At 43.8% G+C, this 26626-nt stretch overlaps 1 protein-coding gene and 1 long non-coding RNA gene across 9 annotated transcripts in view; one reads left to right on the top strand and one right to left on the bottom strand.

Annotated features, from left to right (window-relative positions):
* AGPAT3 (1-acylglycerol-3-phosphate O-acyltransferase 3) overlaps nt 1-9217 on the bottom strand; it is a 94617-nt gene extending 85400 nt beyond the window's left edge. For 4 of the 8 annotated variants that reach the window (XM_080376955.1, XM_080376953.1, XM_080376957.1 and 1 more), the window contains exons 1-2: nt 8969-9217; nt 8323-8456 (exon numbers count right to left, since the gene is read on the bottom strand). The gene's annotated coding sequence lies outside the window, so the exon portion shown is untranslated. The remainder of the gene's footprint in view (nt 1-8322; nt 8457-8968) is intronic. The other 4 variants (XM_080376956.1, XM_080376954.1, XM_080376959.1 and 1 more) reach the window with 1 other exon arrangement.
* Nucleotides 9218-9916: 699 nt separating this feature from the next.
* LOC308059511 lies at nt 9917-22548 on the top strand. The gene is made up of 2 exons (XR_013926278.1): nt 9917-10048; nt 10404-22548. It is a non-coding gene; the product is annotated as an uncharacterized lncRNA (long non-coding RNA).
* The last annotated feature ends 4078 nt before the right edge of the window (nt 22549-26626 follow it).

Raw genomic sequence — 26626 nt, 5'->3', positions numbered from 1 at the left:
AGTCTTCACTCTCCCATTATAAACCCAATCATGTCCTCAATAGATGTGCCTTCCTTCGCAGCAGCAGGTGTGAAGAGCAACCAGCACTAACTTCAAACTCAACACCAAGTGCAGTAAAGCTTCTGCCTGTTTCCCTCATACAAAAACACATCCTCTGCCTTTCTCAGGCTCAGCAAGCCAAGTTACCCATAGATAAACCTTCCCAGTAGTTCACAGCTTCCTTTGGGATCCATCAAGACACCTTTGAATTGGCTTCAGAAGAATTAGTGCAGATAAGACTTAAAAGTACTGCCTTTCCACCCATAACGCCTTGAAAGAAAACCACAGGTTCAACCTTCAAACCAGACCCACAATAGGGGTGCTTGATAAATGCTGAGATCACTGCATTTGTTGAAAACATTTAAGGCTTAGGACACAAAAATTTGACAGGAAAAAAAAACAATGCAAGAGAAAAAGATAAGGATCGTACCACTTTCTTTTGCTGTAGACAAAGGTACAGTCACATTACCTGAATGAGGTAAGGCTCATAGTGGGTTGCATACAGCAGGTCCTGTTATTTCAGTGATGAACACTATCTGTTTTTCACTGTGAAATACAACCAAGGTAATGCTGTGAATGCCAGTTCATCACGTAAACAGCAAAACAAGGAAACTAAATTTTTCCAATAAAGCTAATGTTACCTTTGGATCCTGGAAAGCTACAAAGCCTGCTTTCCAAGCTAATACATGAAATTCCCTTTAATATCACCACTACTTCAGTCAGCTCTTTCTCCAGCGTGATATTGCTACTGAAAAGCCAATATACTACTCCAGCAGTGTACTGGAGTATACCATAAAAAAACTATAGTACACAGACTAAAATTAAACTTTTCAGCCAGTAAAACTTATTTCCTTATTGCTAAGTTGCTAGCAAAAGCTATACATTAAAAAAAGTACCATCAAGAGGGCTTTGGTATAGGCGCAGCTGCACCCAGGAGAGCTTGCTAGCAGTATAAAGATCATAGTGTAAGCATACATACATGTTTAACAGACATATCTTCATTCTTAGACTATACACTCCAAAAACCTTTCCCATGAATTAAGTGATGGCACTCAATTCACAGCCATGGCTACAGCTGCAACAAGCAAGCTGAAGCAATGCCATTTTTAACCAAAGTTTTAATTTCAAATGCAAGGCTGAATGCTTTTTCTAGGGCTGAGCAGAACCCAGGCAGCAAACAAGCATGTCTGTACCAGGTCAGAGCCAAGGTCCACCCCATCTCGACATGTCCCTGGCAGCAGCCAGCAAGTGTTGGCTAGAGAAAAGCAGAGGACCAAGGAAAACTTGTTGTAACCCTGCTGCTACCTAACCTCCCAGTGTCTAGTGGTTTTCAGCCAAGGCACTTCTCCAGGCAGAAGTAGTGCCACTGCTTTCAGAGCTCAGCTTAAGGCACGCTACTGTAAGGCTGTTAGAAAATGAATGTAAACTCAATCCTTTCAGAGTGAGTACAGGGAGGGGGCTCACTGAATGTTTTCTGATGAGTATCTGGGCAGGAAAGCTTGGAAGGTATCGAGCAGCATTTGGCAGTCCTAGGTTTTGTATCATGACAGAAAGATGCTGGGGGGAAATGCAACTGGAGAGATAAGGTAGCCAGTTCAGCCTCTGCCATCAAAACCAATTCAACTTGAGATGACAAAAAGCAAACTGAATTTCTCAGACTACATCACATTTCAGACTAAGCCATCTCAATTCTTAAGAGAGACCACGTAAACATCCTTGCTGCAGTGCTAGCTATATATGAAACATGCATTTTCAAGCAGTTGCCCTCTCCACAGATAAAAGTGACACCACACACAAATTCAACGTGAAAAACATTAACAAGTTTTAGAAGACTTAGTTATGAGCAGAAATTGCTACAATGCACGGCACTGTCACCCTGCTGTGGCTTGGTCAGGAAAGCAAAAGGCAGGATAAAAACCTCAAAACACAAATTACCGAGAGCCACCTCAATCCCATGATCCCAGTGATGAAGATATTCATTGGAAATGGGGGGAGAAAAAATCTGGAATCTAGCCCAAATTCCCACTGCTGCTTATAATTTCAGCCAAAAGTACTTCAGAGGCAAAGTGAATTTAAAAAGAATAAAAAAAATTGAAATAGAGATGAGAGACTCATACTCCCTAGGAAGAGAGCAGCTTCAACCCTCTGTACCGTGAGCAACCCCAGGAAGCTGTCTGAGGAACCAGAGGCATCACCCTCTGCTGTGACCACCAGAAGGAAAAACAACACTGCTCAGCGAGCCTGCGCGGTTTGGGTCACAGCACCTTCACTGACCTCAAGAAATGAAAACCTTTCTTTCCCTTTGGTGTCAGTCCTCTCAACTCAAATTTAAAGCACAGGCTGGCTATATGATTAATAACCCAAGGGCCACAGACACCAGACGGATGGATGCAAGAGAAGTTCAGCTCAAACACAGTGGTAGAGCCCAAGGCTGCAAGAAGGCACCTGGAGCAAGGGGCCCACAGAGAAGTACCACTGTGCAGCGTAACGTTGGATCAATCAATCACAACTGCCACCGTGAGATGGACACTTGCATTAGGCATTAAAGATGCATGTGTCAATCATATAGCCACGCACCTCTGCTCAGCTGGGGTAGCAGTAAAACCTTTATCAAATAAACTGATTACAGCTGTGTCAGCTGTGTTACTTAATGGTGAGTCAGCCATTACCAAATTTTGGGTCCATAAGCAGTCTAGCCTACCAGGAACCTGAAAGCTGTCCCAATGGGAGAAGACTGAAAACTGGTAGCACTAAACCATCAGTGTATTAAGCAGAAAGAGGCTGTTTTTGAACCAGCACATAACGCACACATTTCCACCATCAATGTTCCCCTGAAAAGACCGAATCTGCATTTGAAGTACCAACAACTTTGAATATCCAGGGAAAAAAAGCATTCTTTGTACAGAGTCAAGCTTAGGCAAATCTAGCAACAGTAATTAGAGACACTGCCTCCCTAAGCCATCTGCTGTGGCATTTATAATTCCTGGAAGGGCAGCAGGCAGAGCTGGTGGAGGAGAAGAAGAGACACACATATCTCAGCAACCAAAGCTAGGCTGCACAGTAAAGCCACAATGTTGGTCTGACCCAAACAGGAGCTCACATCCTGGTAATCCTGACCTCCTTCAGCTTGCAGGTACCACCAGCGTTCACATAGTGGAGGAAACACCTGGGTCTGCAGCCTTTTCAGATCAAAGGGAGTTAGGAGCCCAGCCTTAAGGCAACTCATAACCCTGAGAAACCCCAGCCTGGCAAGAGCCCAGCAGGAAGAGTCTGACCAGGACCTCATCCCACAAATGAGCAAACCTGAGCTCAGAAGTCAGTCTGAGCAGCCCACCTTTCACACGTGGATGAACTTTACAGACACAAGCACAGCCAACAGCTCCACACATCTCTCCTTCAAGAATTGATGCCAGTAACACGGGCAGAATAATTCAGAACAAGCTAAATCCATCCTTTATGAGGACACACAGGGTCCAGCCTGATGTACGCACCTGCATGCCGATGACCACTGCGCATCTGCAAAAATGTTTTCATCAGCACAGCTACAGCTAGAAGAGGCAGAAAGACACGCTCACCCACCCCTTGCTCACACGACCACAAGTTTTAGTGCAGGCCAAGTCTCAGGCACTTTGAAAATCCCACTTCTGCAGTGGGGTTGGAGACAATGCCGATTAATTGTTTTGCCATCCATAAAAAATTACTACAATACTCACTTCATAGGGTTGTCACAAGGATTATTTAACATCTCTGAAGAGCTTTGAAGAAGAAATAGTGGCTATTGTTCTGAGTACCATAGAATTTGGAAAGATCTCACATGAATTTTGCACAACAGCGCATGTGTGACAGTTGCGGCACCAATAGATTATTTTTCTACACAAAAAATCCTCACAGAAGCTCAATTACTCTGGGCAACACTTCAGTCAGAAATGTATTTTGTTTTGCTCATTAATACATCCTAAATAGATATCAACTTTGACTATTTAATTAATAGGTTCAGGTGCTGTTTCTAGTCTCTCTTAATTAAGGGAAACACTGCATTTTTGACAAAGAACTCAGTTTAGGCTGTCAGAGCTCCTAACAAGCACGCTATAATTACCTAAGTAATGCTAATGCATGAGAACAACAGGGGGGGAAAAAAGCAACTAAAAATTTCACTGAAATACCACTTCCTTTACAGCAAGTGAGCAAGTCTGCCTGCATGGAGAAGAGGTGTTACACACAGAATGAGGTCAATGTCATACCACTTACACCTGACCATTAAAGAGCTCAACACAGATGCAGAAGCATTGTAAAGGTTTTTAAGAGGGTGGGGGTTTTTTCCCCATGAATACACAATAGAAAGGAGGTGCTGGATTCTAAATGTTCTGCCATACACTTGGATCCACCTCTTCCAAAAAGGAAATTTCTATCACTTCACTCCAAACATTTATGGCCTCTACATGCCCTTTCATTCTCGTAAAACATAGGGAGCTCAACACCTGCTTCAAGGATAAGCATTTTTTTTCTGAGCAGAGTCAAACTACAGCAGTAATCTCAATTAAGCAACAAGGCCGTATCCAGGGTGAAGGCTGATGTGGCTGACAGAACCACCATTTCCACTACACAAAGCTTCAAAGGTTCTTTAAACTCTTTAGGACATAGAACACATCTTTTGTTTGGAAAGCAAACACCACATTATCGATACTACTGCAAGATAATCAATAGTATTAGGACTAATCAGTACACTGGCTTTCATTCCCCATCCGAAATGGGACAGAAAGTTTCTTCTTTTATTTCATCCTAGCTCTCTACCAAGGAACTGGCAACTATGCGTGTGCAAATAAAACGCAGCACTGCAGTAGCAAGCCTCACAGAGCCTAGGTCCCAAGTTCCCCAATTCCCAGGGGAAGTGGCAGCCCAAAATTACAAGCCAGCTCTCCCTACAAAATATATGAAGGAAGCCGCGTGCCAGAGAATAGCAAACAGAGGAGGGGATGGAAGGGGGTGGGGGTAAGCAACATGAGCAGCTGGGTTGATTTACCAGTAGCACACAGAAAGCAGATGTACCACCATTGCCAGCTTTCCCCAGGTTTATGTCTCAGAGATCGACAACTTAGGGGAAAGTTCAGGGTGCAAAGACTATACTGACCGCCTCATAAAACAGAGGCGTGAAACAAAGGCAAGACTGATCAGCTCTTTGGCCATTAGTCCGATGGGTGATGGGCAGCACCCTCAAAGAGTCTGAGCTATAAATCATTTCAATACACCTCTCCATGCCTTTTCCCTGGAAGGTATCATAACCTCCTCCCAGAACTTCCCTGGTAATGCACCATGGTACCCTGGCACAGCCTGTGACCACACTCTCCTCCTAAAACTGTTCGGGTTTTTACATGGGTTTACAGGCAGAAAAAGAGTCCCTGTGGCGCTCTGTTCCTTTTTACAACACCTAATACTTATTTGGATGAGGACAAGAACCCAGGCCTCCTGCTTCCCAAAATGAGCGTCCTGCCTACTACACTGCACAGTTGTCTATCCACTGCAAACTTAGACAGCTACAGATAAGACACAGCGCAAGGAGGTGCTCTTGTGAAAGACTAGATCCAAGGTAGCACTTGTTAATTGGTCTTTACACAAATAACAAGCATTTCTTTCATTTTTACTATAACTTGTGTGTAACAGCTGTAAGTGGCTAGCTTCTCATCACTGTCATGTCTTGCAGACTCCTAGGCACAAGGAAATTCCACAGGTAAACCATAAGTATCCACTGATTTTAGAAGCATAAAAAAAATACGTAAGCAAGGGTTTGTTCCCTTTTGAACCATGTGAAAATTAGACTTCTGCAATTAATCAACCAAAACAGGAAACAGACTATTGGTTTGGTGCACCAGGAAATTAAACACCTCCTAGATTATCCCGATTTTACCTATATGTGCCTGTGTCCTAGCAATAATCAGTCCCCAACTTAGGTACTGACTCCTGGAATTCTGACATGATCATGCATCAGATGGCAAACTGATTTTCACATAACACATTTAAGAGTATCTTCATCAAGCACACAGCAGAGGCCTTGGGATTCTTTTTCTCATTTTACGTTGGTTAACATCATAGGTAAACAAGAAATTTAGATAATGCCATCTAATGCTTGCTTTTCCCTTCCTTTTAAAAGGATGGTATCAATTACTTATTAAGAGCTACCCACAAGCAAAAGTTCCCAGGTATTACCCTGAAACACAAGCTTAGACAGAGAACCCCTTATTACTAGGGGATCAGCACCAGAAGGGAGTGGAACAGTCTGAGATACAGTGAAATGTTGGGTTCCCTTTGCTTTTTGTCATTTATTTTGTTCTTTATCTTGTAATACTCAAGGTACCAATTGCCTAGACACCTGTTCTTTGTTCAGGCACTGACTATAAACAGACTAATACACATGCACCAACACTCAGTATTAACATTAAAAAAATCCACTGAAAGAACAGGGCATTTTTAGCCATTACAGATGATAACTACCTTTCTTTGTCAGTACCTTAGCCATTCCTATCAAGAATTACGATCTTATAAGCCAAAGTAGCAAGACTGAATGCAACCTTTCTTGGGGTGGTTTTTTTTTTTGTATTTGCATAAAGCACAGAAGCAGCCTACCATAATTTATGGCTATCATATATTTAGTATAGGTGAACTCATTAGAGGTAACAGCAATAAACAGAATAAAGATTCACACTGGTTACCTATAAAATAAGCCTCAAAACCAATTATTCTAAAATAGTTCTGTAAGTGAACAAAACACCATTTAGGAGTTGAAAACAATGCATCTTTCTGCAAACAGAGGCAGAAGAGGGGAAAAAATGAAGCTAGCAAGGGACTATGCAACAGTTTCATTTTGTAAGAAGATTAACACAGAGCAGAAAGCTTTGGCTCTGGCTGGGAAAAGAACATAGACTTTGTACTAGTAGAGCTCCCTGTAAGTGGAATTTTGTCCTGTTTGTTAATGCATCTCTTCAGAGATAAAGGAAATCACGCAGAGAAGAGGAAATAGCATACTTATTTCTGACCAACATTACCTCAACTAAAGCTCATTCTGATTCCAGCCCTTGTTTGGTGCAACTCACATATCCTCCACTGAGCTATCAGCAATGTATTGTTAAAACTGCAGTACCAAGCTTCGATAAGCTGTCCTGCCATTTTAATTGTGCTCAGCGGGGACAATCTCATCAGGTGTTTTTCCAGTGCTTGTGGAATTCAAGCTGTATTGGGAGACCAACCATCCTCTGTCCTGCTTTCTCCAACTGTATATATAAGGGTGGAGAGGTGAAGGCAGGAATTAAGAGAGAAATATATAGTGACACTTTCTTAAAGTACATAAGACTGCCTTTAAAAAAGGCTGAAAAAATTACTGAACGTAATGTACATAATTTTAATCATGAAGGTTCAGTAACAATAGATGTGAAGGGGAAGACGACCAGAGTACACAGAAGGGAACCAAAGGCTAAAGCTCCTGTGAAAGTTACAGGTAAGACCAGAACATTTATGTGTACAATTCAAGGGCCTGACCTGTCCACAGCACAAGGAGCTCTGTAACAGCCCAGCACTCACCACAGCAAAGTAAGTTCACTGCAGGTTACAACAACTCCATTTAACTTCATTATCTCATATACAGCTGCAGTCTCAAAAGAAAATGAATTGAACTGCATGGGTTTCGCTGCTTGTAGAATCAAGCTTGAAAAAGAAAAAACTATAACAAATACACGTACCTATCTGTGATTGTTTAATTTCACCCCAATGATCTGTAATTCAAGCAAAGAGCCTCAAGTGAAGAGTGTCACCGCAAAATAAACACTGCCAAGACAAGTGGAGAGCTTACGGCTTCACTCCCAAACATGCTTGTACGTATCAGCAATTCACTGATGGCAAACACACAATCTTGGACCCTAGCCTGTTTCCCTTAGAGCGGGAAAGGCCATTTTGGACTTGAAATTAATTTGATAACATGATGAGTTAATGAGATTATTATAATAATATTGCTTTGAAGAAGGAACATCTTCAAACAAAGCAAGATGACTACAAACTGCCACTTTGCTTTCTCATTCAACACCTGCTCTCTGCACACTCAAGGCAGATGAAGATTCAAAGAGGAAAAGATATCGCATGAGAAGAACATACCAGCGCGGCATCAAATAGGTATCAGTCTCAACGCAAAAGTTCCCTCAGAATACAGCGTATTAAAAGCTATAAGGGGATAATCGATATGCTTATTGATTTAGATGCCTACACATGAGGTTAGTGGCTTATTAAACCCATCAGCATCACCTGAACAGAATCCAGGCACAACTGCATCCAGTTTGGTTGCCGCTCTCAGATCAATAGGGTTTGCTCTTCTCCATTTTGCACTCGCAAGCCGTGTGCCCAGGTGCAGCCAGGCTCTTCAGAAACGGGCTTTCCTCCTATTTTTTTATTTTATTTTTTTTTAATTGTTTTCAACCACTCTCCCACTTTTCGCCCATCCTTCTCCCAGCCTCCCCTCACGCCCGGCGGGGAGCCCTGCTGCCATCCTCCCGGCCGCGAGGGCAGGGTGCCCCTCAGCCGAGGCCCGCCCGCGCCGCCGGGACCACCGTGCCCTTCCCGGCCGCGCCGCCGCCCCCCCCGCCCCAGGTCGGGCCCGGCCCGCTCGCCTCCCCCCCCCGCCGCCCGCCGGCGCACAAAGGGCTGCGCCTGCCGACAGCACCGGCACCGCGGCCGGCGCACCGAGCCGGGCCCGGTGCGGCTCCTCCTGCCGCCGCCGCAGCGGGGGGCGGCGCGCTGGGGCCTTCCGAGAGGGGCGCCCGGCGGAGCCCCCGCCGCCGTCCGCGCCGGCAGCGTGCGGGGCGCCGAGGCCGGGGTCGCTGCCAGGCACGGCCAGCCGCCGCCTTCCCCCCGCAGCCCGGCACCCGCGCCTCGCCGGCGGAGCGGCACCAACCTGCGGTCCCCGCCGCCGCCTCCTCGGGAACAGCCGGAGCTGCCTCTGCCCGCCTCAGCCTCCAGCCCCGGGGCGGGCGGCCTTGCCCGCCTCCGCCTGCTGCTGTCCGCGGTGCCCCCCCGGCGGCGGCGGGCTGGCTCGGCGCCGCTGCCCGCGGGAGGCGGGGAAGGGGCGAGCGGGGCGGGCGGCGGCGGCTGCGGGAGCCTCGCTCATTGAGTGCGGCAGCCCCAGCTGTCGCCGCCGCTGCTCCCCGCAGCCGCTACTTCCTGTGCGGCGATGGTTCAGTTCCTCCTGGGCCGCTGGGGGCAGGAGAGCCGGGCGGCGGGGGGCGGAGGAGGAGGGGAGGGGGAAGGTCGGGTCAGATAGCGGGGGCGGTAGCAGCCACCGCCGCTCCTCCCGGCCGGCCCCGCCCGGCCCCGCCCCGCCCAGCGCGCCGGGACCCCCCGCCGGCCGCTCTCGCCGCACCTCAGCGGGACGCGATGCGGAGGAGCCGCTCGCCCCGGGGCCAGCTGCCGCCTGCGCCCCCGCCACTGAGCGGCCGCCAGGGGGCGTCGCCGCTCCCGCTCGTGGCGCCCCTCGCCGCCCCTCACCGCCGCCCCGCTCCTCCGGTGGCCGTTGGCGGCGGGCGGGGGAGGGGAGCCGGTGGACCCGGTCGCCGGGCCCGCGGAGGGCAGTGCGGCCCCGCCCTGCTCAGCCGCGGCCGAAACGCCGCTCCCCCGCCTCAGGGAGAGGCGGCGGCGCCTACCCCCGGCCCCCCTGCGAGGCGGGGGAGCCGCCTTGCCCGGGCGCGGCCGCCCCCGGGAGCCGTGGCTCGCTTTGCCGCTGGCTGCCCTGAGGGAGCGCGCGCTGCTCACGTCCCGCGGCCGCGGCGGCACCGAGGTGCGCGTCCCCGTCCGTCCGTCCGTCCGTCCGTCCGTCCGTCCCCCCCGCGGGCGCGGCCCCACGGGCGCCCGGCGCTGCCGCCCCGGGGCTGTGAGCGGGCTGTCAGTGGCGCTCCCGGGTGCGTACACAGGGACGGGGGGATACGTGTGGGAGAAGGGCGAAAATGGCACCGTGAGGAATCGATAACGGAAATTCTCGGTAACGGAGGAAACCGCTACATAACGGTGTTCATAAATAAAGACGCAGTCCCGGGTCCGAATGAGGGAAAAGCGGCGGGTGGGGGCTCCCGGCTGCAGGGGCCGCCCCGGGGCGGTGTGGGGTGCCCTGCCGGGGGTGGCCGGCACGGCGGCGCTTCACCAAGGGACCGGGCTCCCACCGCGGCCGTTTGATTTCAAACAAACATGACGCCATAGACCGACGGTATCTTGGTGTTCCTACAAGTACCAGAAAGAAGCAGGTCAGAACATACCCAAGGGATCACAAGTTTGGTCTGCTTTTCAAAATAAATCTTGAAAGGTAACGTTTTTGTTCGGGATCTTCTGGTTCTCCTCAGGGTGTGACAGGACTGCGTGCAGGGGCTGCAGCGGCTGCGTTTGGCCTGGCCGGAGAAATTCACCTTGGTGAGGTTTCTGTGGGTGATGCCGAGCAGGGCTTCCTCTCCTCTCTAGGGTGCAGCGTGAGGAAGCATCAAAGCTTGGAAGGTGCTAATCTTTTACTTAAAAAAAAAAAAAAACAACCCAGAACTTCACAGTTGCAAGAACATTTTCAAATGCTAGTATCTACCATTGCCCTTCAAACACCTTACTGATGCCACTTGGGTTTACTTTCCAAGATGGTGAGGGTTTGCAGCTCTCAAAGCTTTTTGTTCAAGACTGTGAATATGTTCATTACCTCTGGAAGTCAGTTCCTTTTATTTGGTTCCAGAATATGGATTTTGAGGAGATCTAATGTTAGGCAGTAACATGGACAGACAGCAGTCACGGTGCTCACTGGATCATTGCAGTAAACCAAATACTACCCTCAGTAGTTATAGGAGACCTCTAAAGCAAAGTGGGTTTAACAGTTCCTGAGGTTCCGAATGTTCCCCTTTTTTGCCTGCGCTATGTGACATTCCGAACATCATAACATGACCTACTTTAGAAAAGTACACACAAGTAATATCTAAATTTGTATATTCTGTGTTTACTCAAAGTGCCATTAAACCCCTTGATTGCTGTGCTTTTACTATCATTGCAGAACTCACTACTGGTTTCCAGTTGTACATGAGGTCTAGTTCAAAGCAGAGATCCGGCCCTTAGGTCAGGTGCATGTGCTGCTTTTTCTTCTCCCTATCTCCTCTAGCACAGCCTCTTACTGGCCATTCTGATCAGCCTTATCTAGTGCTGCTCAGCCCGCACCGGCTTGGCTGGTCCTCTGTGCTGGTGTAGCCTTATAGTAGGCTGCCATAAATTGCAGCAGTCTCTGTGGCTTCCTGGAGAAAGTTGCAGGTGATTTCAGTCCCTCGTGTTGCTCAGAACTGAGGCAGGACAAAGGCAATTTAGAGTTCCTCTAAGGGTCCCAGCACTGAGCCTCTCATTTGTCTTCATTTTCCACACTGATAGTATGCAGGTATTTGCAGCTTATTTTTCTGCAACTTCTGGGTTTGCACAAGGATGCACATAGAGTACAGCTTCCATTTTTTATCTGTGTGAACTTCTAGCATACCTCACAAGTCTGTTTCCAAATAAGAAATAGCTCATTCAAGGAAATGACCTAATAGATGTAGCTTACAATTGTTTGACTGCAGAAACAGAGCATAACATAATTTCTTCAGGCAGAAGGCTTTTCAGATTGTATCACTAACAGGAGGACAGTTAAGCTTGCCTTGACCATTTCTGGTCTACCCAGATTTTAGCTCCAGCAAAGTATAAATTCTGTATTTTTTAATGTACTGGCAGTCCTACTTTGCAGTGCTTACGTGCTTGTAGTGTCCAGTGAGAGTGTTGTGCATATAATAATCAAGTGATCAAAACTAAAATCTGAAAGGGTGGTGCATTCGTGGGGTATTTTAGTATGAGAGAGATAAAGAAGAAAAAAAGAAAAGCAAATACATTTAAAGTTTGGGAATAAAAATGGTGAATTCAGAAATGGCAAGAAGAAAAAAAAAAAAAAAAACAAAAACAAAAGGTAGTGCCTATAAATTTTGCCAAGAAATTCTTTTTCACCTTCCTACTCAGCTGTGTTCTGACATCTTACTGGCAAATAGCATCTTCTCTTTGTCAGCTCGTAAGAGAGCTTTGTGAAGTGCTGACCATTACCTCTGGAGTGAAATTGAGAGCAACTGTCCTGATACTTATACATTATCATCCCCAGGCTTAAAATTAGCTCTTCCACAGCCTGGAAGCATAGTAGTGTTTGCTATGTGCATGAAGCACAATTTCAAATAAAGCACTACTAGCCTTTTCTATTAAGCAAAACCCAAGACACATTAAGGCATATCAAAGTGGTGAAATCTACTTAAGAGCATCAGGAAAGCAGCTGTTTCAGATCACCCCAACAGGTCTACAGGATCCGCTGGAAAGAAAGTCTCTTACATTGATCTTCACTTGTCAGTTTTTCTGAAAATGCAAATATAATTGGAAGCAGATTTTCTCTCCACCTGAAGAGACTCTTTTTTTTGAGATCTATCATTTTTGTACCCATTGCACCTGCTATAGCCCCCCTCCCTAAATCTCATTCTCCTTTCTCAAACCATCAGTTAGAAATCACTGGAGGACATTTCCATGTTAGTTTTCAGTACTGAGCTGTGTCTGAGTCATGTTCAACGTCTCTGTCCAAAGGCAGCTCCTCATTACTTCCCATCTGCAGTGAAGTCCCAATTAACTTCTGGAGTGAGCAGAAGCAAGGCAACCATTTGCAGTTTTGTACAGCAGGTACTGCACGAGCAGCGATACGTCAGCTGCTCAAAGGTCAAGGAGACTTAAAGCTGATGCTGAATTGGGTCTCATCTCTACTTGAAAATTTGGGCATGCTCCAGTGAGTGCAGATAAACAGCATTGGTCATTTAAGCAAAAGCATGATATAGCAACAACACTGTTATTTTCTAGTGTTGACACATCCTGTCCTGAATTTAAGCTCCAATTAATTTGAGGTCTTAACCAAAAAACACATGCCAACACAATGCATTAATGTGCATGTGATACAGACGATAAAGAAAGCCAGAATTCATCATCCTGAAGAGGTTAATGCTTTAAATCCAACCTAACTGAATATCCGCTTAGCTTACCAAATGTTCAACATTGCCTTTGTAATCATTACTACAGTATTCTCAGCTTTGTTGTGTTCTCGGTAGTTTTGTGCTGTTGATATTGACAAATGGTCAGAAACCTGTACTATGAACACAGCTTTCTAACAATAACCTGAAAATTAATTACTGTTAAAGCTGAAATTAGTGCATAGAACTTTTGGGTTTTTTTTTCCTTTGGGAAAGTGTATTCAGCTTTCACTTGGTCATTTTTGAGTTATACAAGCATTAAAAAAAGTACTATCACCATAATTCTGAATACTTCCAGTATGGTAGAAGAAATGCGACTGGAAATAATAAAGAAGCCACAAGCTAAAAATACATATATAGCAGGAATTTCAGGAGGGACTGCTGATTTCAAGTGCCTAACTGTGCATACTTTAAAAGGGCAGCTTTTCAAAAGCTATTGAGTTTGTATAAACAGTTCCTTTCCAGATGTCTCCATTACAGTTTGATTTTCTTTCTTCTCTCAGTTCTAGTGTTGGTCTCCATTAGGAATGGACTGGGAAAGTCTGATAGGCAGGGTTGCTTATGAAACTGTGACACAGGAATTCCTGTTTTAGGAATGCCAGATCATTTTATCCAGAGGTGACATCCCTAGATTTTCATCTCTGTGTGCATAGTTGAAAAAACTTCAGGCAGCTAAGCAAAAATTAAGCAGAAAACTTAGGCACCACTGTGAGTTGTGAGGTACAGAAGGCAGCTTAAATTCCTTCTGTTCACTTTAGGTGCCTAAGTGCTTAACTGCCATTGTGATGGGAGATGAACTTTAAATCATATTAAATCCAAGTGTAATTTAATTTGGCTTTTCCTGATGCCTCGTACAATTTTTGAATAAAAACTTAATGAAACTGGATACTGCCAACAACAGATAAGTCTGTGCGTATGCTTTACACATATGTATCTTTCAAAAGGCTTATGAAGTTTAAATAAATAAATGAATAAAAATGCAACATTATACTATTTTATTGGGCAGAATTAAGGAAAATAAGATTTTTTTTCTTTTCCACTGGAAAATTAGTTTTATTTCTTTACAGAAGAGTCTTCCAATACAAAAATCACATGATGCTGTGAAATAGGTCATGCTACTCAGCAAAGAACAAAACCTTGCACAATGCAAATACACAATACTCTCTTTGCTGTAATTACAGATCCCTATACTTTCTCTTGAAATTTCAATTGTTATCTTCGGATGCCCCGAGGTGAATTTTAGTTCTATTCTTCTCACAAGGCACTTGAACCTAAACGAAACATTTTTTACTGATGTTGAAATCACATATTTTCCCCTGTAATCTAAGGGCTGTATCTTGTACATCTTAAGGAAGAAGTACCCATTAACACTACTGGGACTTTTTCTGTACAAGGAAAGCAGGATCACAGTCCTATATGTAATTGAATCTGAGAAAATGTTGGATAAACACTACTTTGATTTAGCCCCCTCTTAGCTGTATATATTTGACCTCTCACTTAGCAGTATATTTAGAACCTCAAAAGCGTGAGCAACTCTCGCTTTCTTAGCAAGGCCTGTTTCCCACTGATAATGCAGGGACCCCAGTTCAGTGTTGTCCTGGTTTCAGCTGGGATGGAGTCAATTATCTTCTTAGGAGCTGGTATGGTGCTGCGTTTTGGCCTTGATGTGAGAACAATGTTGATGACACACTGGTTTTAGTTGCTGCTAGGTAATGTTTATACCAAGTCAAGGACTTTTCAGTTCCTCAGGCCTTGCTAGCAAAAAGGCTGGAGGGGCATAGGAAATTGGGAGAGGACACAGCCAGGCCAGCTGACCTGAACTACCCAAAGAGGCATTCCATACCGTGGGACACTGTGCCTGGTGTATGTATGTACCTGGGGGGTGGCCAGGGAGGGCAGGTCACTGCTCGGGCACTGGCCGGGCATCGGTCGGCAGGTGGTGAGCAGTTGCATTATGCACCATGTGGTCCTTTCTTCCTTTCCCTCTGGATTTTAATCTTTCCCTCCCCTTTTCATTATAACAGTTATTGTCATCATTGTTATTATTGTTCTTCCATTTTTATTCTATTTCAATTATTAAATTGTTCTTATCTCAGCCCTCGAGTTTTACATTCCTTTCCAACTCTCCTGCCCATCCCTCTGGGTGAGGGGGCATGAGCGAGCGGCTGTGTGGTGCTTAATTACCAGCTGGGGTTAGATTGTGACGAGTGTAAACATCTGTACTGTAGATGCTGAGTGTTAGGTAAAATGAATCCCACACGTGCTGTGTTGTGTGGCTGCAGAAGTGTGGGTCTGGAAGGGACCTTGGAGAACACTTAGGCCTGTGCTCTTTTATCTGGTCCAAGGGCTACATAACCACCTCGGGTAAAATTGAGGGATCTTGTAGGCATCCACACTGGTTTTCATTTCCAAAGAGAAGCCACCTTAGGTTCAGCTCTGAGTATCCCTTTACTAGGTTTCCTTTCATGAACTTTCTTGCTTTCTCACTTGCATGTGTGGGAAGATGCATGTACGTTTGATACTGAGTTTTGGTGGCCTGTTCCACCAACCACCTTCTGACAGCTTACGAATTGCACGTGGTTCCCAGACCACAGTGTGAAAATGATTGAGTTCACCTATAGGAAACATCTATACAAAGAAGTAAGATGGGGTAATGAAAACCCTACTAAACACAGGATGAAAGAGACAGAGCTCACTTTACTGGAGATTCTTAATTCTGAATTTTATGATATTTGCCATGGACGTGGGAAAGAGATTTGACATTATTTGTGTCTTTAAAGCAGTTCTGGAAGCTTAGTCAAACGATTTTCCTTTGCATTGCCAGAATGGTGGATGGGGGCCAAAATATGAATGCAAATGAGATTCCTCAGCTTCAGGACAGCATTAGGAGAGCTTCTCAGTCAACTGCAGTACCTTGCTTTCTAGCTCTTGTGGCACTCACATACCGTTCAGTTTTGTTATGTTTGTAATGTTGGTCAGCACTGTAGGCAGTGCCTCCGTACTTGGAACCAAATGTTGACAAACCAACGTACCTATTTCATGTGCTGCTCCAGCAAAAACCTACCCACTTGGAGCTAAGCTGCTGCTGCTGGTTTTGGCTGGAGCTGCTGGCAGGCTGCCCTGTTATGTATAAACATGTAAAACATGAAAAGATAAAAGACTGCCATGTGCCAGATCCCTAATATAGATGAAAACTTGATTTCCTACCTCTGGAAGAGGTTGCTTCTTTCTGGTTTTGGAAGCATTTGCAGTTCAGTAAGCTGCTATTACATGGCAGGAGATATGCTTTCCTACTGTGGTTCTGATATACTTCAGAATGCTTTTCTGGAGTAATCCATGGCTTTGCCAGCCCGAAACTCAAGTCATGGTTTTAAAAGGACAAAGACTTAATGGTGCTGCTCTATATATCATAAAATAAATTTCCCTTGATTGATTAATGTATGGATGAAGCCAGAGAAGATTGTCCAATATTATCTGTCATCATTGTATACTATCCTTGATCTATGGACCTGACTCCTTCGTTTCTCAGGTGTGGTTTGGTGATGCTAGCAGAATCAGCATTACAACAATATTACCAAGAAGAAACACAAACTCTATTTGTGCCATCAATTAATGTCATAGGCTAAGGGTATTAGATAAGCCCCCAAAGCCACATGGGAGCTAGTATGCAAGGCTGTGGCAACATGTCCGTTAGACAGGCTTATTTGTATGGTAGTCTTTCTGTATGTGTTAATCTTTCCACATGAGCTTTTCCCCAAGACATCACCAAAAAGAAAGTTGAATGTCACAGTATGTTTGGTCTGTACGTCTGTTAGTGATGCTCTGGTTTACATAGCAGTGGTGAATTGTTGTGCAGTTTAGAGTACATACATTCTTTATTGTAGGTTTCAATGTAATTGTTGCATTTCCGAAGCTAAGTAGAGAAAATAAAGGAACCAGTGGATGTCCCTCTCCGCTCCCCCCCCGCCCCCCACCCTGAGAGCATGAAAGGCATTTATAATTCACACAGCCTTAGAAATCCCATGGCTGATGTATCGTCGCTTCAAAATCTACATTCGCAAACCACAAATTCTGAGAAATGCCAGTTCCACAGTCGTGTTACAGCCTAGATTTGCCAGAAATGGAAATGAGAGTAAGGTACAGCAGATTCAGTGTCATCAGCAGTGCTTTAGCATATCTGCAGTTGGGAAGAAACGTTTGGATGCACTTGTGTCAGAAGAGAAAAGTGTCAATTACTGATAGGGAGTCTCTGAGGCAGATCTAAGTGGATCATCATAAGAAGCAGACTGTCTCTGCTACCAGATAAAAAAAAAACCCAAACACCTATATTTGAAAGAACCAGGGATCCATGAAGTTCTGGTTATGTGTAATGCACAAGTAAGAAAATCTGCTGCAAAGAAAACAGGTGCTTCACAACTTTCAGTACAGAGACTGGGACTGCAAAACCTGTTATCATTGTGGTTGCTCCCATATATACACTCAGAATGACGAGATTGTTATAGCAGAGTAAGTGTGGGACTGATAATCTGGAGTCTAGATTAGAAAGCGCTCTTAATGCAAACATTTTCTGGTTAGAAATAGTATTTCCATTAATCCAAGTGCAAGAACTCTGACTGACTTCACAGTAAGACTTATACCTCTGAAATTGTATCTATAAGTCAGTAATTAAAGTAATTAAATGGAAGAAGCACTGTAAACCAGAGACTGAATTTGGGGAACTACTCCTAAACAGCCTTCTCGAGACAGAAACCCTCCCCCATCCAAATAATTTGTTTCTAATATGCTTCCTATAGATAATCTGGTGGTAAAGACATAGTTAACATTTCAGAGCTCAAACCAAGCAGATCCAAAGCAACATACAGGCAAGAGGTTTTGAGTAGAGTAGCATTATAGCTAAGAGTTGACTTCACTGGTAACACCATGTGAATCACTATGAGAGAAACAGGACAGGCAGAAGAGAACAAGAGGCCAGCTGAAACCATCCCAGGAAGTAGCTCTACATTACAGAGTGAATCTAATCAGAAGGATGAGTCGATATTCATGGATCTTCCAGAAGATCTCTGTGTATTAGCACTCCAGAAGGGAAGCTGAAAGCTGTAGATTTGACATGGCATGTGCTAGGAGAGACCTAAGGGCACTGCAGGAAGCAAAGGATCCTTCCCTTCCTTAACACACCCACAAGGCACATGGTCTAAGAACAGAGACCTTTTTTATACAGCCCTATTTATAAGTCAGGATTCATCAAATTATCACTTGAAGAATGGAGAAGATACTTGCAAGAAGCTGCGTGACAACATTCAGTGTCCCACACATGAATCCTGCTTCAGTCTCAGCCAACACCACTGAGGGGAAACTGAGCCTCTGAAATCATCATGGGAGGATACACGCAGCCATACTATTTCACGTGTTCTCCAGGATGATAGGACCAAACCAATCATCACTAAAGGCACAAAGCCTTGTATGATGCCTCAGATTCATAGTGCTTTACTGCACTGGAGTACTGGAAAACTGTTGCTGCTTTCTTGTTGGTTTTTTTTTTTTTTTCTGAAACACAGTCCGGGGCAAGATTCAGTAACAATAATAATGCATATTTCTTGATATGTGGCTTTTGGGATGAGACATAACTTGTAAGTGTTTCTGCAGGCAGCACAGCGTCAGGAGCCCCACTATTTATAGACTTTTTGCTGACTTTGATAATCATGAGGCTTCCCACGTTGCAGTGTGAAGTGCAGTGGATGCTGCCACTGAGCGCTGCTGGACACTCCCCATGCCAAATGTGGATGCAGGGAGAGCCAGGAGATAGGAATTAACTCCGGCCACTTATTACCACACACCAGCTACTAGCACTTAGCATGCCTTGAATAGGTGCTTGGAAGTAACAAACTGGAGGCAGTCCTTGGGATGGGACTGGCTGTGCTGGTTCCAGTCAGTGCTAGCTGGATTCTTGAGGAACATGCAGGCAATGTGTAACAGGCTCACCACAAACCAAAGCCACCCTCAGGCTGGTGAGATGGGTCAGTAACTGATGGATGTGGACACCTTAGCAAACAGACGAAAGCGTACCGAGCTGTGCAAGGTATCAGTCCAGCCCAGCCCAGAGACTTCTAACAGTCACCTAGTGTGTGCACCAGTTAATTTCAATTGAGATTTGGAGAAGAAAAATTACAATGTTGCTTCAATTATACATCTTGCATCATAGTAGTGCCTTGCCGTATACATTATGGGCACTCATCAAGGGAGAATCATATGCCATTTGTTTATGGTGCATTTAAAACAATGACTATTGTTACTTGTGTTAAAATTTGCTCATTTAACTATAAGTATGTGAGGTTTAAGCATTTTTGTACCAAATACATTTGTCACTGATGGGAGGAGGTCACCATAAAAACATTAATTATTGATAAACTTCTACAAAAAGAAGGTTATCATATCTAAACCAGGCCTAAAACCAGATGTCTCCAACAAAGCATCTTTAGAATTTACTGCCTTCAGTGATTCCAGGAGCTGAAATTTCCAAACTTGTCTCACTGACTGCATGACCCTTAAAGAGTAAAAGAAGCAATATACTTTGACTTTGCTGCTATTAGATTTCCCTCTCAACAGAATTTCATAAAAAGACAGTATCATCAAAACATGAAAGAGAAAAAAAAAGAACACATGCAAGATACTAAAATCAGCAGCTGTTCAGTACTGGAATATTGTAGGTATTGTAGTTGAAAGGTACGTAGCTGAAAGATAATCTTACCCAGTGACTGAATAAAGTCTTGGCGTATTCTTAAAATGTGAAGAAGTCCAATTACTTGAGCAATTAGAACATCTGAAAAATACCTTCTGAGGTTTTTAAGTTAGAGGAAAGGAGTGGGTAGTCTTTCCTTTGTTTAATAATTTAAATGCAGGCAAGTACCAGAGAAGGTTCTACAGCAAGTAAATCACAAATATGAAATAATTGACTTCCCCCTTTTTTTTTTTCTTTTTAGTTCCATTCTTTATCAAAAGTGCTTGGCACAAATTAGTATCAATTTAATTTTCTTTTTTTACTGACATTATATCACACAGTAGATTAGGAATGCAAAAATTAAGCATTTGGATAAATGTATGTTAAAGTCCGTAATTATTTACTAAGTATATATGCAGATTCTGTTTCCCAGCAAGAAATATGAAGTAGTGTAAAAATATATAAGATTGCAAAATTACCTATATAATGGTTTTAATGCAATAATAATCAACTTCTCAAAATTAAAAGAGCAAAAAGATGGACCAAAAAAAAAGCTTAAGATGGATTATATGAATTGGTGAACATCAAACTGTGTCTTAAATCATGATTGAAATGACAATGGATTCAAAATTAGAATTATTGGGTACCACAATTTCCCATCCATGAAAAACTTTTGCCTATAAAAAAGGGCTTTTTTCCTAATACAGAATTTGACATGGGAGTATTTCTTGCAGCAGAGCTTTTAAAACCCTAACTGTTGAAATGCTGAAGGTAGGATACAGGCACGTACACACACCCTGGCATATATGCAGGTACATTTTGCCTGGCTTGCAGTTCTGCTTCGAGACAGAAAAAATACATAGACTGGGCATGAGCAAACTGCATCCCCACCTCACATGCAGCCCAGGCATCTTCTTGCCTACAGGCTATAAAACACAGCCCAGGGAGCCAGCTGGGGCCCAGAAGCAGAGGCTCATATGCACAGGTAGCACAGCAGCCTGCACGCCTACTGTGGTGTGCTGCAGGGAGCCGTGGCCTTGCCCAGGCTGCCCGCTCCAGTTGCATTTGTGTCGTACATCTGGGAAAAGAGGTGTGACAAAGCAAGAGAGAAACTAGTCAAAATGAACCATCGATTGCAACCTCTTGTGCCTTCCACCTGGCTGAGCAATTTGAAGTGAAGCTGAGCAATGTGCCGTGGCTCCTGGCACTCTGAAAGGTCATCTTAGAGGTCTGGTGCTGTGATGCCATCAGCTTCTCCCAACTTAATTTAAGTGGCAGTAAACCACAAATCCTGGTTTGGATCCTGAAACAACAACAAAAAACATTGTCCTTATGTCATATATCAACCTGCTTTTGTTTCATGTGTGTGCAGACCAGCTTTCCACTCATAGGACTAACTGTTAAAAGTATGAAAAAGGTAGAGAGTAGAAGTTAATACACTGATTTTCTTTTCCTCAGATCAAGAAGATATTACTTCCTTACAATATATTCCATACTATATATTGTTCACAGAAAAAGTACTGATGATTAGAGTGTTTCATAAAACAATCTGAACATGGGGTTTGGGGAAAAACTGTAGAAGTTGCCATTTCCAACTGGGAGACAGCTCATTAAAAGGCATGAGATCAGCCCAAATTCTGCCAAGAGGGAGAAACAAGAAGGCAAAAATATCCCAAGGTAGTCTGTTACTAGTATGGATTATTTGCCTTGCTCTGAATTTAAGACATTGAAGGGATGTTTTCAGTTACTCTTTGGAGACTTTAAAAATAAATCTACTCTGCTTTCTATATTTTTCCGTGGGTTTAATTACTCAGGACTCCTGGGTTCTGCTGTGATAGCAGTCATTAAGTCAATGATGATTCACACCAACATCTTAATGTTTATTTACCTCCCTCTAAACTTGGAATGGTCTTCCGCATTTTCAGTGGGCGTTAATTATTTGATTGTAAAGTACAGTGGGACACCTGTACCTGAAAAACGCATCCTGTGCCATTTGATGGCATTTTAAGTAAATTCTCCCAAGCCTCCCCAGTGTGGCCACCTTCCTAGTTAAATGGAAAGGCAATCCTAACTTCACTCAAGGATGTTCTGTGTACTGAATCTACCCTTCTCTGCTGTGTTTCTAGCTGCTGGCAACTGGCTTGTGTCACCGAGCAGTGCTCCGCAGCCTTGGCCCTGTCACTGGTCCGTATAGACAGCCATTGCTTATCAGGGAGAGGGGATACAGACACCTTCTCACAGTGGGTGTCTGTATGGAGGTGGTTTTTACCTTGCTGTAAGGAGGGTTTTTTACTCATACCTGCTCCTTGCAAGCCTGATTCATCACCTATTAAAGCAATAAGAACCTTTGCCTTGACTGTGATTAGGAGGCCCAGCAGGCTTGGGCTCCTTGGGTTTGGGTGGATAAAAGGTTTTCAAAGCTTCACCAGCAATGTTGTACTGTGAAGTGCTGTACCTGTGCAGGGAGTTTATGGCCATTAGCATGGGGTGACACAGAAGAGAGGAGTTTTGCTTAAGTTATGCTTTGAAATGTCACTGAGATAAGAGGAAATATCTGCAATCTTGAAATAAAGGTTTTCTATGTTCACTGTCTGAAGATCATATGCATTTATGATCATAATATATAGATATACCTAACTATTCCCTTAGCAGCATTGAATTTTACAGCTGCTGTTTTTCAAAACCTGCCGTTCAAAGTAGTCTGAAAAAAAAAAAAAAGCCAGCAACACAGTAGATTTGAAATGTACTGCAGAAAACCAGGAACAATTAAGACAGGTCTTAAGAAAGATTAATTCAGTGTAATTGCCTTGCCAGAAAGAGCAAGGGAATGTCATGTTCTTGTTGTTTTCTCTTCCTCTAAATTAAGAAATGGAATTAAGTGCAACTGATGCAATCACAGGTCCTATTTGGCTATGATCTTGTGGCTGTGCCCAACAGTGACAACTGTAATCTCTGCCATGCGTGCGACCACTGCACAGTGCAGGGAGTGCGGGAGGCAGCTCCAAGGAGCTCTGTATTACAACTCTCTCCAAAGAAAATACCTTCATTTTCCCTCTTGTCCACTTGTCCCTTTCTTTCTTCTCCATTTTGTATGCACTAAGCACTTTGCATGGTAGTGCTATATTCTATAATGTGTTGGAAAAAATGCACAAATATTTACAACAAATACACACAGTATATGGCAGTTTGGTTTGCCCTTTGCCTGAATTCACCCACTAGTTAAAATTAAGATAAAGTCTGTATTAAATGGAAGGGCAAAAGATGCTTTCTGAACACCACTGGCTTCCCAAGCTCAAGGCAGAAAGGAATGAATCACGGAGGAAGGCAGGGAGGTTGTCCTGGCAGTCAAGGAGACAAGGCAGTATTCTGTGCGGTGGGGCTGAACAGAGGCCCACAGGCTGCAGGAATTCTGCACAGCCAGAAGTCATTATTAGGAAGCAAAAAATAACTGATGAGACACTTGATCAAAGACAGCGGAGAGCGGTATGGGATAAAATTGTTGATGGTTACTTAACAGAAACCATGAAATAGTAAAGTCTGCTTTCAAAACAGCGATCAGACTACCCAAGGCAATACTTTTTGGGAAGTTCACTCTTAAGAAAAAGAAAACCAATACCCTGCCCAAGACAAATACAGAGATCACAGAAGTAGCACTCTTCCTCTCCTGGGGCTGAGCCTGGTGCTGTAACTCAGATCATACAGCTTTCCAAACTGAACAGGCTGTTCATTTGCAGCAGTGCACACCAGCATTAGCATCACAGCCTCACGTGACACTTAAGAAATCTTAGGACTTCTGGGGAAGTTGGAGGCTACTGAGTGAAAATAATTTCTGAAATAGGAACAAAGCAATGGCTCTGGAAGTGATGCACACCTAGCAAGCGTGGTGTGGGCTGAGGGTTTCAGTTCTGATGCTCCAACATTTACGTAGACAGAAACCCGTGCAGTCAGGGTGGCCTCGTTGCGGCAGCAGGAGGACCTATCCTCAGAGGAAGTAAACCTGACAGAATCATTCAGGAGGGCAACGTGGCAACAACTTATGCTGGCATAATATGCTGGCAACAAAAAAAATGAGAAAAAAAGAAGACCTAAATAAGCATCAGTTTAGCACAAAATCATGCCTGAAGACAAAATTAATCAAGACACCAAATACATGACAAGAAGCGTGTCTTTAGTTTCCTATACATCAGCTCTTGATGACTGGGTAATAAATAAGATTTGGGATTTCTCAAGTAGCTCAGCCTGTTTAGCTTAATAAGGAGAGTGATAATTAGATCATAGGCTGTAAATATCTGTCTGCATTGGGAACAGAAATCTGATAAACAAACCAAAAAGTCCAATTGACTAGCTGAAGCTGTGAACTCGAACTAAAAATGACATGCAAAATCTGAAACGTGAGGATAGATAGCCATTATGAAGCTGTATTAATGCTGGATTTCCCATTTCTGGCAATCTGTTAGAAAGCTGTCACAATGGTATGGTGAATTTCCTACTTCTGAGAATCTTAAAATTGAAAAAACAAAAGCTGTGGGGTTTTATTTTAGGGGGTGGGGGAAGTTAAGTGGGTTTTCCCCAAAAAGGCATGGTTCTAACAAGATTTTTGGGAAGATGTGTTGTGTTGTAGAGATGCTCACCCTACATAATCAGAACTCCATGTGGTTTATAATCTACAAATCCCTCCTTTGTGCAAACTCAACCATTCGAGGAGCTTAGCAGGGTCTATCACAGGTTAAAGGGGCAAATTTTTGTGAGAACTGCTTGTCAAAATATTGGCAGCCCCTTACTAAGGCATCCTCATTAAATATAGCTCCCTTTGAAATCACAAATGTGTGTGAGGAAAAACCCAGAACTATGCAGACCATCACTGGTAAAATTTCAGTGTTCTGTAGAGATTTTTCTCAAGTATATCTGAACAGAAAGTTAAATCTTTCAAAAAACAAAGGGGAGGGTCTGCAGTTGAAATTGTTACATCCACCAGATTTGTAGAGGTAAACCTGGCAGTTTGCACTAACCCAGAATTGCTCTCAGATACCTACCTGTCACAAATAGATAGGCTGGGCTAAACAGACCGTAATGTTAGTAACGAGAGAACAGATGAAATTGGACAAAGGGTGAAGGGAAGGCTAAAACGCTTGATAAACTGGTGTTTTAGAAAAAGAAGAAAAGTTTCTGCAGAGACTGGCCAGTAGCTTAATCCAGTCCCAGCATAAGTGAATACATCTTTAGCCTGCAGTGAGTAATGTGGACAATGCCATCACGTGGTAAAATGGACTGACAGCACTGCCCAGTCACGCAGAGTGTGAACATGTCTGTGATCTGCCTTGATTTGCAAAAAATCAGGGTGGAGATCCAACGAACAGGAGAAGTTTTCTGCCCCTATTCTCCTCCCCGTCCAAGGCATGTAGAAGCAGATTGCTACGGAGTCTAGAGCCCAAGGGTCTGGGCAAACACACGTAACCATCACTGGCACATGATGTATATGTGCATGTATAAGAATACCCTATAGGACTTACCAAAGCATGGGCTGCCCTCCTTGGGTTGTTTCTACACCTTAATTTTGTAGCTTTTCAGAACAGTACCAGAGTTTGGCCTCTTCTAGCTAGCATGTATAGTCCTCCTCTTAATATGAATTCAGTCAAAAGCAAATCACTCCTGTTTTTTGGGGGAGAGGGATTTCATATCTGAATTTCAGGAATACTGATTTAAAATCTCAGATTGAAGTTACTTTCCATGTGATTTGCTTCCAGACTTGAGGCATTATTGATTGTGCAGCAAGGTTCAAAACCAAATTAAATGTATTGATTTGCTCTCAGGCAAACTGTGTACAAAACCATCAGCTCTTTCTCTTAAGTGAGTCTTCTAAAATTTAAAAAGAAAAGGAACAAAACAGAACAAACTCCCATTGCTTCATAAATACTCCTATCTGACAGCGTCTTTGTCTCTTTAGAGAATTATTTTTAGCTTTGATTGTGAAGAATACTGGAGGAGCAGCTCTTGTGTGAGTCACAGCAGGTAAGGAGCAGCGCTAAAAAGGTAGCTAGGATATTGCTGGGTTGCTGGGATGATAGCAAAAGTGATGTTGTGTCACCTAGGAAGATAAAAATTAGGCACTTCTTACAAAATCAGACAAAAATGTGGTAACAGTCAGATTTTCAGAAGGAACATTTCCACCCATTGTATCAAACTGAAGCTCACTTTCTTCCCTAGTACAGTCTGATATATTTTGGGATATTTTCTTACCAATCTTATTTCTCTCTCCTAGGAATATAACCAACCAGTCAGTTTACAGCATTATATATCAGCAACCAAGGAAAGAACAAGGAATAAGACATTTCTACTAGCTCCGTTTGCAAAACTCATATTAATCAAAATCAAGCACTGTGGTACTTTTAAGCAGCCATGGCTGCTGAGCCCTGGAGCTTTAACTTGTCATTTAAACAGTGGGGTTACTGCTTGTGTAAGCAGCTGTGTCTGAGCTCTCCATAATTTGGGAAAAGAAAAAAAGGTTTTTTATTTTTTTAAACAAAGGTCAAACTCCCCTTTTATTTCCCTTATTTTTTCTCAATTAGAAAGGCTGTGATTCCTAGGATGAGAGCCTGCTGAGCAATACTGTCATGGTATTTACTTTTCATTCAGCACAATTAATAGATGATTTGCAGCAATCCATGGTGATGAGGGCGTGTTCCTCCCCGCTTATTATGCAAAATCTTGCCCCAGGTGCCAACCCTGTATCTCAGAACAAAGCATGGGTCCTTGTTACAGCGCTCTCCAAACTAACTGGCTACAACAAGGTCTTTTACCATCTCATACC

Source organism: Falco punctatus (genome assembly GCF_963210335.1).
Source record: "Falco punctatus genome assembly, chromosome: 2".
Lineage (NCBI taxonomy): Eukaryota > Metazoa > Chordata > Aves > Falconiformes > Falconidae > Falco > Falco punctatus.
The sequence above is the reverse complement of the archived record's forward strand: the minus strand, read 5'-3'. Positions and strand labels throughout refer to the sequence as shown.